We start from the raw sequence: 14,345 nt of genomic DNA on the forward strand, positions 1-14,345 counted from the left end.
TCACTGGAATATTCTTTCTGTCACTTTGTTCAAAGCAATTTTGACATCTTTATTTCTTAAACTGTAGATGAGGGGATATAGCATGGGCACAGTGATAGTGTAAAACGCAGAAGACACTTTTCCCTGATCCATGCAGCTGGCTGCAGGTGGATGCAGGTACATGAATGCAAGAGAGCCATAGAAGAAACCAACTGCTGCAATATGGGAACTGCAGGTACTGAAGGCTTTTGATCTGCCTTCAGTGGATTGAATTTTTAAAAATGCTAGCAATGATTAAAACATAAGAGCAAATAATAGTTTGGAAAAAGGATAGTAAACGTACTGAAGGACAGAGCTACCACTACATTTACATAGGTTCTAGAACAAGAGAGCTCCAAAAGTGGAAGAAGATCACAGAAGTAATGATTGACAGCTTTTTCCTTACAGAATAGCACTCTAAGCAGGCAGCCTGTGTGAGCTGTGGCCCCAATAAAGCCCAATGCATATACTCCACTCGCCAACCATGAGCATACTTGATAAGACATCATAAGACTACAAAGAAGGGGATCGCATATAGCTACATAACAGTCATATGCCATCACAGCCTACATGTGATGTTCAGAAATTCCCAAAAAGGCAAAAAAGTAGAATTGAGTCATGCATGCAGGGTAAGAGATGATATTCATACTTGATAAAAAGCTCACCATCATTTTGGGAGTGATGACAGTTGACTGAGAGAGATCAATGAAAGACAAACTGCAGACGAAATAGTACATGGGAGTATGAAGATGAGAACTGAGTCCAATCAGTATGATCATTCCCTAGTTCCCCACCACAGTGATCATGTAGACAACCAGGAAGAGGAAGAAGAGGGACAGCTGGAGCTCTGTCTGGTCTGTCAGTCCTATGAGAATGAATTCAGTCACTAGTGAATAATGTCCTTTCTCCCTTCTTTATGAGTGAAGAATAATAGAAGCCTAGAGTCTATAAACATAAAATAAAATTAAGAAGAAGAAAGTGGATGTCATCATTATTAAAAGTCTCAAGAGTAGTACAGGCAAAAGAGAAACTTTTTAGTATAGATTTATTTATTCTATTTTCTTATAAACTGTTATTGAACATCAACTTTGTATTTACATAATTCATGTAAAGGAAAGTATTTGAGAACATCATTCATGCTTTTCTCTCAAATATACAGTAATAATTATCTTTAGTCTTTTAGCCATTCATAGTTTCAAAGTTCTTGCAACAAGTGATTGAAACAAATATAAAAATTGAAGAGAATTTTGGGACTGTCATTCACACAATTTGTAAAAATATGAGATAGAACTTAAAATTAATTCTTACTTGATGTTAATTCCTGGAGTCATTCTATTGAATTTTAAATTATGCCTTTTTAGAATTGTTATACTACTTTGGCAGTTAGAAAGACAATGTTGATTTCATCCAAAGTCCAGTAGGGATGCAATTCAGGAAGAAGTACAATTCTTTATCTCTTCCATTAGCGAATTTCGTGAAACCTTTTCATTCCAGATCTTAAATACTGTAAAAGTCTTTCATAGCCCACTGGATTTTGAATTATCCAGAAACTACAGTTCAGCTTGCCAACTCAGAAATTATGATCTTTCCTTTTTCACAAAGCTGGAAAAATTGCAATTCCATAGATTCACAATAAATAGTCATTGAGAATTAGATACTTGTGAAAGGACACTGCTCCAGTAGAGTGCCAAAAATCTTGTTTGATCTAATTCTGTTAAATACTGGGATAAAAGCATGCATGGTATCCTTAACCAAATCTGAATACAGCACAAGTACTTTAACTGTTTGACGAAAATAGGATCCAAAAACATCATGACAGACTAAAACATTGGGTTGAAGCCAATTTAGTGAAATTTAATATAGGTGCAAATATCAGCATTAAAATGTCTCAAAAGCTGAATAAATATTGAGGAATGTCTAAAAATCAGTTTGAGAAAAATGATCTGTAGTTTATAAGTACACTACAAACTAATATCGAAGAAATATAATGTGGCAATGAAAAATGATTTAATATAAGACTATAGAAGGAGTCGAAATGTCTAATAATAAAGCAGTGAGATTTTACTTTGGACAACCTACATATTGGGTAATTTATTGAGCTTTTTTACCTATTTTTATGAGGGACATTGCCAATTTGGATAATTTTCAGAAAAAGACAATGAGTGCTATGAATTATCTAGAATAAAAGTCACAAAAGGATAATTTGGATTATTTGTGAAGTTTTAGGAAAATGGGAAGGATCAAGGGACATGATAATTGTTTCCAAGTATTTAAGAGCTCTTGATACTCAAAAGGACTGAGAATTGTCCAATTTATCACCAAAGAACAGAAGAAAAAAATATATGAGAGTTGCAAATAGAGATGTACTTACGTTTGATCTGAGGATAAAACTTATTACAATTCTAGAAAAATTTCCTGTGCAATAGTAAGTGGATCTTCAAGTGGATTCAGAAAGAATGCCATTGCTGTAGAGAGTTTGGAGAAAATTGTAGCATAATGCTTGGACTATATAGAGGTTCCTTCTGACTCTAAAATGCTTTCATTTAGCATTCTAAGCCAGAATTTCTCATATCTCCAAAATCTAGTTCAATTTTTCAACCACCTGTACTGAGTTTTCAGGCCAAATCATTGTCAGTGATGCATAAAATAGAAAATGGAGATCCTTTTCTTTTGTGACGTCCTGAAGTTTTGTGAATTTTTAATTAAAAGGAAGAATGATTTCAAAGTAATTAAATACTCACTCTCTAGCATTGGATCATAGAGCCTCTTTACCCACAGAATGGTGCCAGGTAAATGTCTCCTATGAAGATTAACATGGTGCAAGCATAGAGGCGTTCAATCCTGTTTAGGGTTCATGGGAATTAGGGCTTAGACCATAGTTTCTAAATTGTTCTGCTAATTTATTTGATTTGAATATGATTATTTGTTATTGCAACTATATTCACACTATCCTGTTATGGTTTAGACAAACAGTGTTCATTAGCAGTCAACAGAGTCCTTGATTATATTTCTTTTCTTATAAGATTTTATTTGAGTTTTGAGTTTTACAATTTTTTCTCCCAATCTTACTTCCCCACCCACCCCCTCCCCCATGAAAAGCAATCTGTCAGGCTTTATTTTGTTTCCATGTTGTACATTGATCCAAATTGAGTGTGATTTTATGACTGTTTATAAGATTCCTGGTACCTCATTAGTAAAACACAAACAGATGCATCCACAGAGACTTTTCTGGGAAGAAATCATTAATATTTTCATCTAGCTATTAATTCTTTAATTTTTGTTTACTCTGTCTATATACTATAGAATATGGTTCCTATGCAATATGTAGAAATTCTCTTTTGAGGGACCAATTTATTTAAGTTGGGATTTGGAAGTTTTGCTGTAGTATCTGAAATTACTGACACTCCTCATGACTGAGGTTACCTGAATTTATAGGACACATTTTCATCAGATGGAGAAAATGTGATGGATGTATGAAAATGAGGTACTAAACATATTGGAGAAGAGATCAATTGAATTGCAGTTCCATAGTTGGCAGTTACAAGGATCTCAATAAGACAGAGACTGAGTGACAGGAATAAAAGAAGACATGGTCAAATAAAGAATATAAATTTTCTTCTTGATGCTGTAAATTACAGAGAAGACATTTACAACTTTAAAAAGTGTGCCAAAATTCATCAGTTTTAGGAGAATTTTAGGTTTTAGAGAAAATAAAAAAATGGAAGAAAAATGAAAAAAATTAGTATGAAAGTGTTTATTATCTATAAAGAATTTATAGTGTCCAGCAGAATGAGATAAGTTGAGATATGGTTGTTAAGAACAGCACATCTTAAGTTGCTAATCTCCAATGTTCATGTATTTTCTGATCCTTTGTGACTACTTCATGGATCTGCACTCTAAAATAGGACATTGAGATGACTTTGTTCCTGTAGATGTATTGTGGGAATTGATCAGCCTTTTGTTGTAAGCAAAGTATCCTTTATATTGGGTGGTGAATTTTGTTATCATTTAATTACCACACAAATATTTTATATATTTCATTGAATTGAAGAATAGAATCAGTACTGTGGACTCCTTACTCTCTCTCATATTTTTATTTTGAACTAAAATGAAGATTGTGAAGAAGTACCCATCTTTCCCTAAAATGAGGACAATGTGGAGATAATCAATTTGTTTCTCAATAGGTTGTAAAAGAATAAACCATTCATGAGAAAAGGATTATTTGCCCAATAGCACCTATGGAGGAGATAAAAATGAAAAAAGAGGTCATAAAGCTTTGGTTACCTCAATCTCCATTGGTTCACCTAGGCTATACACAGGGTGATATTTCAAAAATATCAGTTCATATTTCTGGAATTTGCCTGAAAAAATGGAAATTCTAGATAAACTTAAAATTTTGTGGAGCTTAGTTACATCTCCATGGGACTCAAATGCTGTGATATAGGTTCTCTCTCACAAAGAAGAAGCATAACATCTAGTGCAACAAAGACTCTATAACAATATATGACCTTCTCAGTGACTCAGAGCCTTATTATGGGGAGAAATCATGGAACCTTGGAATTTGATTTATACTTGGCTTCACCTGATCTAACTAGCGAACTTCAATAGGAATTCAAAATACAGGATACCCACAATATAAATTTTTGGACCTATTTCCTAATACTCCCATTGATTTTGTCCTTACAACATCCAAAGATTGTTGTTGTATGGGCAGGATTGTAGATTTTGTATAAAATATAATGCTTTTCTTTGATCTCTACTGTTTCTCATTACTGGAAAAACAGCAGAAGAAATCATTCAAAAGTAATAGAGTTTTTCTTCAGATGGTTCACAGATCCATTTGTACTCTAGGATCCTCTTTTTCCTCTTCTTTCTGTAAATCAATATGGGTAATATTACATAAAAATAAAATTGGTTACTCCATTTTTTCTTTTCTCCACATTTTATAAAAATAATGAATTTTCAGCTGCTTGTTAGTCACAAATTTTGGAGACGCTATATGATTGTTCCATGTCCTAAAAGTCACTCAACTTCAGGAGGGTCACAAAAATACCCTCTTCCCTCTCATCAAGTATAATCCAATTCTCTTCGCCAATAAGTTTTTCACTCCTTCCAAATTGGAAATTAGTTGTTTATAAACCAATGGTCATTGTCCTTGGTTCCCTAGAGTCTTCTTCCTGCACCACATATAAATTGCTGCTTGTATCTAACTACTTGCTTTCTTAGTTCCACTGTTACAGATATGGTGCCAAATGAACGAACTGAGATTGTGAGTCTTTGTGTGACTACTCAAACAATCCAGAATACTATGATTAGATGTCTACTAATGAACTTCCTTGGCAAAAGACAGCTCCCTAGACGTTAGACCTCCACATCCTCCTGAACATGTCCAGAAGAATTTCTTAGACTGAGTAATTCCTGGTTGGTTGGTTGATTGTCTTTTGTTACTGAAGAAGACCAAAATGACATCACTATTTCTGAAACAAATTATAATATGTCCAATTATGGCTGATCAGACCAATACGAGTCTGGAATACTCTATGACAGGTTGGGCACAAATCGTCTATGTGAACACCTGGGTGGATACTCTTTATATATGGATGTCACTTTTCCTTTGAGCTTCTTTAATTCTGCCTTCCTTATAGAGTACAGCACCCTTACTGATAAGGGCATGCCATGCTGGGTGATCCTGTGCCTATGTCTCCTATGCTACAAATCAATTTCAAAGTTCTTCAGTGAGACCTCCAATGTATCTTCCTCTGATCCCCTGTGTGAGTTTTCTATGAAATAGTTTTTTTGGCAAGTTTACATCTGGTATTCTAACATGTCCATCCCATTGCAGTTGTAATCTCCTTAGTAATGTAAAAATACTAGGCAGTTAATTTGATAAGTGACCTCAGTGTTTGGTATCCTCTCCTGCCAGGTGAGCTTCAGAATCTTCCTGAGATAATTTAAATGGAAGCAATTCAGATACCTGACCTGATACTGGTAAACTGTCCATGTTTTACAGGCATATAACAAGGTGGTTAACACAACAGATCCATAGTTTGGTAGTTAGTCTAATAGTCCATCTAATACCTCTTCTCTCCCATACTTTCTCAGGTGTCAACCTCATTTTTCAATGTGCAGTTCCTTGGAAAGGACATTGCCAAGATAAGTGAACTTGTCCATAGTACTCAAAATTTCATTTGTTGTAATTGATGATTCCACATATGAATAGTGTGGTACTGACTGATGAAGCACCTGTGTTTTCTTGGTGTTAATTGTGAGGTCAAAATTAGCCCAAGCAACAGAAAATTGATCCATCCTTGTATCTTAGCTTCAGAGGCTGCATTGAGTACATGGCCATCTGCAGACAGAAGATCATGCACCAACACTCCCTCAACTTTGGTCTTGGCTTGTAGTCTTTTCAAGTTGAAGAATTTGCCATCAGTGCGGTAGCTGAACTTGAAGCCATATTCATCCTCACTGAAGGTGTTTGATAACATGGCTGAAAATATCATGCTAAAGAGTAGGGGAGCAAGGACACATCCTTGTTTTACTTCATTGGTGACTTGGAAATCTGTAGAGCATTGTCCACTATCCAGAACCCAAGCATGCATATGGTCAAGAAATTGACTTACAATACTGATGAACTTCTCTGAGCAACCAAATTGTGACATAATTTTCCATAAATCCTCATGACTGATGGAATCAAAGATTTACAAATGATACATACAGACCTCTGCTCTGTTCCTGGCTTTTTTCCCCTGTAGGTGTCAGGCAGCCAAACTCATATCAACTGTCCCTTGACTCTTTCTGATGCCACACTGGCTCTCAGGGAGGTGAACAGCTTCCAGAGGAAGGATTGGCCTATTGAGAAGGACTCTGGGAAGAATCATATCAGCAATGACAAGAAGAGAAACACTCCTGTGATTGTCATAGGAAAATCCATTCCTTTTACTTTTATAGAGATGGATAATGAAGGCATCCTTGAAACAGGAGGATAACCTCTTCATAACTTAAAAACTTGGAAATTTCAGTCAGTTTTTGGATGTAGATTCTCAGCTGAAATAGAATCAGCACCAGATACTTTGCCTCTTGAAAGGAGCCTAATGGCATTCATAACCTCTTTTTCACTTGCAATTTCAACTAGAGACTGATTGACTTCATGTTGAGGTAAATGATCAGTGACTTTTTCATTGATTGATAATGATCTGTTAAGAACACAACAGAATGGTTCAGCCCATATCTCTTGTATAATGGATGAATCCTCAATCAATATAGATCCATCAGCACTGAATGATGCACCATATGTCTTTGGTCCATAAATAGCCTTCAGGGTATCATAAAAGCAGATGAAATTCAAGAAACTCATTTGAAGCAGAGAGATATATAAAGAGTAAAGATAAAAGGTTGGAGCAAAATATATTTTGCTTCAGCTGAAGTGAAAAAAGCAGGGGTAGCAAGCCTTATCTCAGACAAATCAGCTGCAAAAATAGATAACCTGAAAAGAGAAAAGGAAGGAAACTATATCCTCCTAAACGGTATCATAAACACTAAAGCAATTTCAGTACTAAATATGTATGTGCCCAATGGGAAAGCATATAAATTCTTAGAGGAGAAGTTGAAAGGTCTACAGAAAGACATAGACAGCAAAACTGTACTATTGGGAGACCTCAACCTCCCACTCTCTGATTTAGATAAATTGAATTATAAAATTAACATAGAGGAAGTTAAGGTGGTAAATAGATTGTTAGGAAACCTAGATATGATAGACCTATGGAGGAAATTGAATGGGGATAGAAAGGAATATGCTTTTTCTGAATTCCAAGGCACACAAAAATTGAACATCTACTAGGACATAAAATCCTAATTAGCTATTGTAGAAAGGCAGAAATAATGAATACATCTTTCTCAGATCATAATGCAATAAAACTCATATGCAGTACTGGACCAGGGAGATATAGACTCAGAACTAATTGGAAACTAAATAACTTCATTTTAAGGATTGAGTGGATCAAGCAACAATATAGAGGAAGAATTAATTATTTCATCCTAGATATTGACAATAATGATACAACATACCAAAACCTATTGGTTACACTCAACGGGGCTGTCATATATATACTATATATAAGATATATATTATATCTTTAAATGCTTACATGAATAAACTGGAGTAAGAAGAAATTAATGAACTAAATATACAAATTAAAAAATTAGAGAAAGGACAAATTAAAAATCCCCAGTTAAATACCCAATTATAAATTCTAAAAATTAAAGGAGAAATTAATAAAATCAAAAGCAAGAAAACTGTTGAACTAATAAATAAAACCAAGATCTGGTTTTATGGAAAAAAGCAATAAAATTGATAGACTTCTGGTTAATTTGATTTAAAAAAAGAAAGAAGAAAACCAAATTTCTAGTATCATAAATATCACCAGCAAAGAGGAGGAAATTAAAGGAATAATTCAGAATTATTTTGCCCAACACTAAGTCAATAATTTTGACAATCTAAGTGAAAGGGATGAATATTTACAAAAATATAAGTGGCCCAAATTAGATGAAAAGGAAATTAAAAACATGAATAACCCTATCTCAGAAAAAGAAATTCAACAACCCATCATTGAACTCACTAAGAAAAAATCTCCAGGGCCTGATGGATTCACTAGTGAATTCTATCAAACATTTAAGGAACAATTGGTTCCAATTCTGTATAAACTCTTTGGAAAAATAGGTGAAGATGGAACTCTACCTAACTTCTTCTATGACACCAATATGGTGCTGATACCTAAACCAGGAAGAGTTAAAACAGAGAAAGAAAACTCTAGACCTATCTCCCTGATGAATTTAGATGCAAAAACCTTAAATAAAATCTCAGCAAAATGATAACAACAAGTTATCACTAGGATAATACAATAAGATCAAGTAGGAAATATCCCAGTAATGCAGGGTCGGTTCAATAGTAGGAAAACTGTTAGTATAATTAATTATATTAATATAACTGGACAAATACACAAAGAAAATTATTCTCTCAAATCTTCAACTGGGCAAATGCAAAAAGGAAATAATACTCTCAAAACTACTCTTTCAATCCCTTTCAAAAATAGAGCTGACCAATTGGAAAAAGGAGTTGCAAAAAATAAATGAAAAAAAATTCTTCCCTTTAAAAAAAAAGAATGGAATCTGTGGGAGCCAATGACTTCATGAGACAGCAAAATCTGTTAAGCAAAATGAAAATTGAAAAGATAGAAGAAAATGTGAAATACTTCTTCATCAAAACCACTGACTCCAAGAATAGAATGAGAGATAACGTAAGGATCATTGGACTTCCTGAAAACTTTGAAAAGTAAAAAAGCCTGGACTTAATATTACAGGATTTTGGAATGGAAAACTATCCTGGTATCATGGAACCAGAGGGAAAAATAGTAAGTTACTGAAAGAATACATCAGTCCCTTCCAGAAAGGGATCCCAAAATGAAAACATCAAGGAATATTGTCCCAAAATTCCATAACTATCAGATAAAAAAGAAAATGCTGCATGCAGCCAGAAAGAAACAATTTAGATACCAAAGAGTCACAGGAAGGATTATACAGGAATTGGCTGTATCAACATTGAGGGATTAAAGGGCCTGGAATGAGATAGTCCAAAGAGCAAGGAAGCTTGGAATGCAGCCAAGAATCCACTGTCTGGCAAAACTGAACCTTCTCATTCAGGGGAAAAGATGGATATTTAATGAAATAGAAAACTTGTATATCTTCCTGATGAAAAGACCAGAACTAAATACAAAAATTTAGACATCAAACAGGAGGGTCAAGAGACACATGAAAAGGTTAAAAAAAATAAAGGTAAAGGAAAAAAAACTGCTATCTAATAAGATGAAACTGGCTATATCCCCACCTGGGAGAAAGATTTTCATAACTCCCAAGAAGTAAAACTCTATTAGAGAGAACATATTTAGGTGGAAGTGATGGACACACATGACTTATCTGTGACTCTGATATAACGATTTAAAAACAATAACTTCTTTAAAATGGTGGAGAGTAAAGAGACAGGAGGATGGAGGAGATTGAATAGGGTGAATCATATTACATACAGAGGAACAAAGGACCTATTTCAATAGAGGGGAAGAAAAGAGGAGGTGTGAACTGCCTGAATCTTATTCTCATCAGATTAGACCTAAAGTTAGCATACACACACACTCAGTTTAATTGAGGAGCTTATTTTACCTTTCAAGTTTAAAAAAGCGGAATAGAGGGGAGGGGGAAGGAAAAGAGGAACTAATAGCAGGAAGAAGGGGCAAAGGAAAAGGGGACAGAAAAAGGAAGGAGGTTGTATACACAGGGGCAAATATACTGAAAGTGGTGGTATTCAGAAACAGAATAATGGGGAATATGGATAAAGTGGGAAAAAGGGGGGAAATATAAACAGAGGGAAAAGATAGTATGGAGGGCAATAAAGAGTTTGTAATTATAATTTTGATTGTGAATGGGTTTAACTCTCCCATAAAAAGAAGGCGAATAGCTGATGGGATTAAAAAACAGAATCCTACAATATACGCTTACAAGAAACTTGAAACAAAGAGATACATACAGAGTAAAGGTAAAAGGTTGGAGCAAAATATATTTTGCTTCAGCTCAAGTGAGAAAATCAGGGGTAGCAATCCTTATCTCAGACAAAGCGGCTGCAAAAATAGACCTCATTAAAGGAGATAAGGAAGGAAATTATATCCTCCTAAAAGGTACCATAGATAATGAAGCAATTTCAATACTCAGTATATAGGCATAAGACATAGACAGCAAAACTCTACCTGTGGGAGACCTCATGATCCCTCTCTCACTTAGATAAATCTAACTATAAAATAAACAAAAAGGAAGTTAAGGAGGTTAATAGAATGTTATAAAACCTAGACATGAAAGACCTTTGGAGAAAGTTGAATGGGTATAGAAAGGAATGCTTTTTTTCTGTAGTACATGGCACTTATACAAAAATTGATCATGTACTAGGTCATAAAAACCTAATAATCAGATGCAGAAATAGTGATCCATCTCAGAGCATAATGTAATAAACATCACATGTTCTAATGGGCCAGGGAGAGATAGACCTAAAATTAATTGGAAACTAAATAACATGATTTGAAAGAATGAGTGGCCAAAACAACAAATTATAGAAAGTATTAATGATTTCATCCTAGATAACTAAAATGAGACAACAGACCAAAACTTATGAGATACAGCCAAGGCAGTTGTCAGGGGATATATTAATATCTCTAAATACTTGCATGAAAAAAATTGAAGAAAGGATATCAATTAAGTAAACATGCAACTAAAACATTAGAGAACAAACAAATTAAAAACCCCCAATTAAATACCAAATTGGAAATTCAAAAAAATTAAGGGAGAAATTAATAAAATCAAATGCAAGCATACCATTGAACTAATACACAAAAACAAGAGCTGATTTTATAAAATAAACTAATAAAATTGATAAACCTCTGGTGAACTTGATAAAAAAAGAAAGTAGGAAAATGAATTACCAGTACCATAAATGAAAAAAAGGTAAACTCACCCTCAACAAGCATGAATTAATGCAATTATGTGGAATTATTTTGCCCAAATGTATGTTAATAAATTTGATAATCTAAGTGAAATGGTTGAATATTTACAAAAATATAAGTTACCCAGGTTAAATTAGGAGGAAATTAAATATTTAAATAACCCTATCTGAGAAAAGGACATTCAACAAAGCATTATTGAACTCCCTAATTAAAAATCACCAGGGTCAGATGGATTCACAAGTGAATTCTATCAAACACTGAAGGAACAATTGGTTCCAATTCTATACATAAACTCTTTGGTAAAATAGTTGAAGACCAAACTCTGCCTAACTCTTTCTATGACACCAATATGGTGCTGATACCTAAACTAGGAAGAGTCAAAACAGAGAAAGAGAATTATAGACCTTTTTCCCCAATGAATATAGATGCAAAAATCTTAAATAAAATCTCAGCAACACCATTACAGCAAGTAATCCCTAGGATAATACACTATGACCAAGTAGAATTTATCCAAGGAATGCAGGGTTGGTTCAATATTAGAAAAACTGTTAATTTAATTAACTATATCAATAACAAACCTATCAGAAATCATGTGATTATATCAATAGATGCTGAAAATGTGGTTGACAAAAATACAATCGACATTTCTACTAAAAACACCAGAGAGCATAGGAATAAATGGATTATTCCTTGGAATAATAAGTAGTATATATATGAAACTATCAACAAGCATTATATGAAATGGGGATAAGCTAGAATCATTCCCAATAAGATCAACAGTGAAACAAGGATGCCTGTTATCACCACTACTATTCAATTTTGTGTTTAAAATGTTAGCTTTAGCAATAAGAAAAGAAAAAGAAATTGAAAGAATTAGAATTGGGAAGGAAAAAAACAGAACTCACTTTTTTTTGCAGATGACATGATGGTATACCTAGAGAATCATAAAAAAGCACCTTCAAAACTACTAGAAACAATTAGTAACTTTAGCACAGTTTCAGATTTTAAAACAACCTCTCATAAATCCTCAGCATTTTTATATATTCATAGCAAGATACAGCAGCAAGAGCTAGAAAGAGAAATCTCATTCAAAATAACTTTAGACAATACAAAATACTTGTGATTGTACCTCCCAAGGCAGACTAAGCCACTCTATGAAAACAGCAACAAAACACTTCTCTCACAAATAAAATGAGATTTAAATAACTGGGCAAATATCAACTCCCTTGGATTAGCTAGGTTAATATATGAAAATTCTACCTAAATTAAAATTTTTAATTAGTGCTCTTCCAATCAAAATTGCAAAAAACTACTTTAATGAGTTAGAAAATAATTGTTAGTAAAGTCATAGGAAGAAACAAAAAGTCAAGAATTTCCAGGGATTTAATGAAAAAAGTGCAAAAGAAGGTGGCCTGGGCCTACCAGGTCTAAGATTATATTATAATCCATCAAACATCTAATATCTGTGATATTGGTGGATCAGTGGAATAGATAGTGAAATAGGAGGAAATGATTATAGCAATCTGCTGTTTGATAAACTCAAAGAGTCTGACTTTTGGGATAAAAACTCTCTCTTGAGTAAAAACTGTTGGGAAAATTGGCAGAAACTTGACAGAACCTTGGAATGGATCAACATCTCACACCTTATATCAAGATAAGATCAAGATGGATACTGAATTCAGACATAAAGGAGAATATTATAAGCAAACTAGGAGAACAAGGAATAGTTTATCACATCTAAGTAAAATGGAGCATTTTATGTCCAAGGAAGAGATAGAGAACATCATTAAAACTAAACTAGTTAATTTTGATTACTTTAAATTAAACAGCCTTTACACAGGCAAAACAACTGTAACCAAGATGAAAAAAAATTAGCAAATTGGGAAATAACTTTTACAGCTAACATTTCTGAGAAAGGACTCATTTATGAAATATATAGAGAACTGAACCAACTTTATTTAAAAAAAAAAGCCATTCCCCAATTGATAAATTGTCTAAGAATATGCGGAGGCTATTTACAGATGAGCAAATCAAAGTGACCCATAGTCATATGAAAACTTGCACTAAATCATTACTAATACAGAGATTAAAGCATCTGTGAGGTACCACCTCACACTTCTTGGATTGGCCAATATGACCAGAAAGGACAATGACCAATATTGGAAGGGACGTGATAACTCTGGGACACCAGTGCATAGCTGGCGGAACTGTGAACTCATTCTACTTTGGCAAACTACATTTTGAGTAATTTATTTAACTCTTTTTTCCCATAGTAAAAGAAGGACCTTGACAATTTGGTAAACTTTCAAAAAAAAAGCAATGAGGGTTGTGAATTATCTTGAGTAAATGCCATAAAAGGATAATTTGGATTATTTGTGAAATTTTAGCCTGCAGATGGGAAGAATCAAGGGGTAATGATTGTTTCCAAGTATTTAAGGGCTCTGAATATCCAAAAGGAATGAGAATAGTCTAATTTGCCACCAAAAACAGAACAAAATAATAGTTGAGAGCTATAAAGAAGCAAATTTAGGCTTCATGTGAGGATAAAACGTCTTGCAATTATACACAGATTTCTTGGGAGAAAATTGTCAATATTTTCATCTAGCTCTTAATTATGTAATTGTTATTTACTCTCAATAAGTACAATAGGATATGATTCCTATGTAATATATAGAAATTCTGGCATATGAAACCAATTTATTTAAGTTGTGATTTGGAAGTTTTGGTATAGTGTCTGAGATTACTGATAGTCCTTGTGACTTGAACAGAATAGATAGATCATGCTTA

At 33.7% G+C, this 14,345-nt stretch overlaps 1 pseudogene; it reads right to left on the minus strand.

The window, feature by feature from the left end:
* On the minus strand, positions 1 to 2,834 carry LOC141506652 (olfactory receptor 8G50-like; annotated as a pseudogene).
* Positions 2,835 to 14,345: the final 11,511 nt, after the last annotated feature.

The sequence above is a fragment of the Macrotis lagotis genome, chromosome 1, assembly GCF_037893015.1.
Source record: "Macrotis lagotis isolate mMagLag1 chromosome 1, bilby.v1.9.chrom.fasta, whole genome shotgun sequence".
NCBI classification, from domain to species: domain Eukaryota; kingdom Metazoa; phylum Chordata; class Mammalia; order Peramelemorphia; family Peramelidae; genus Macrotis; species Macrotis lagotis.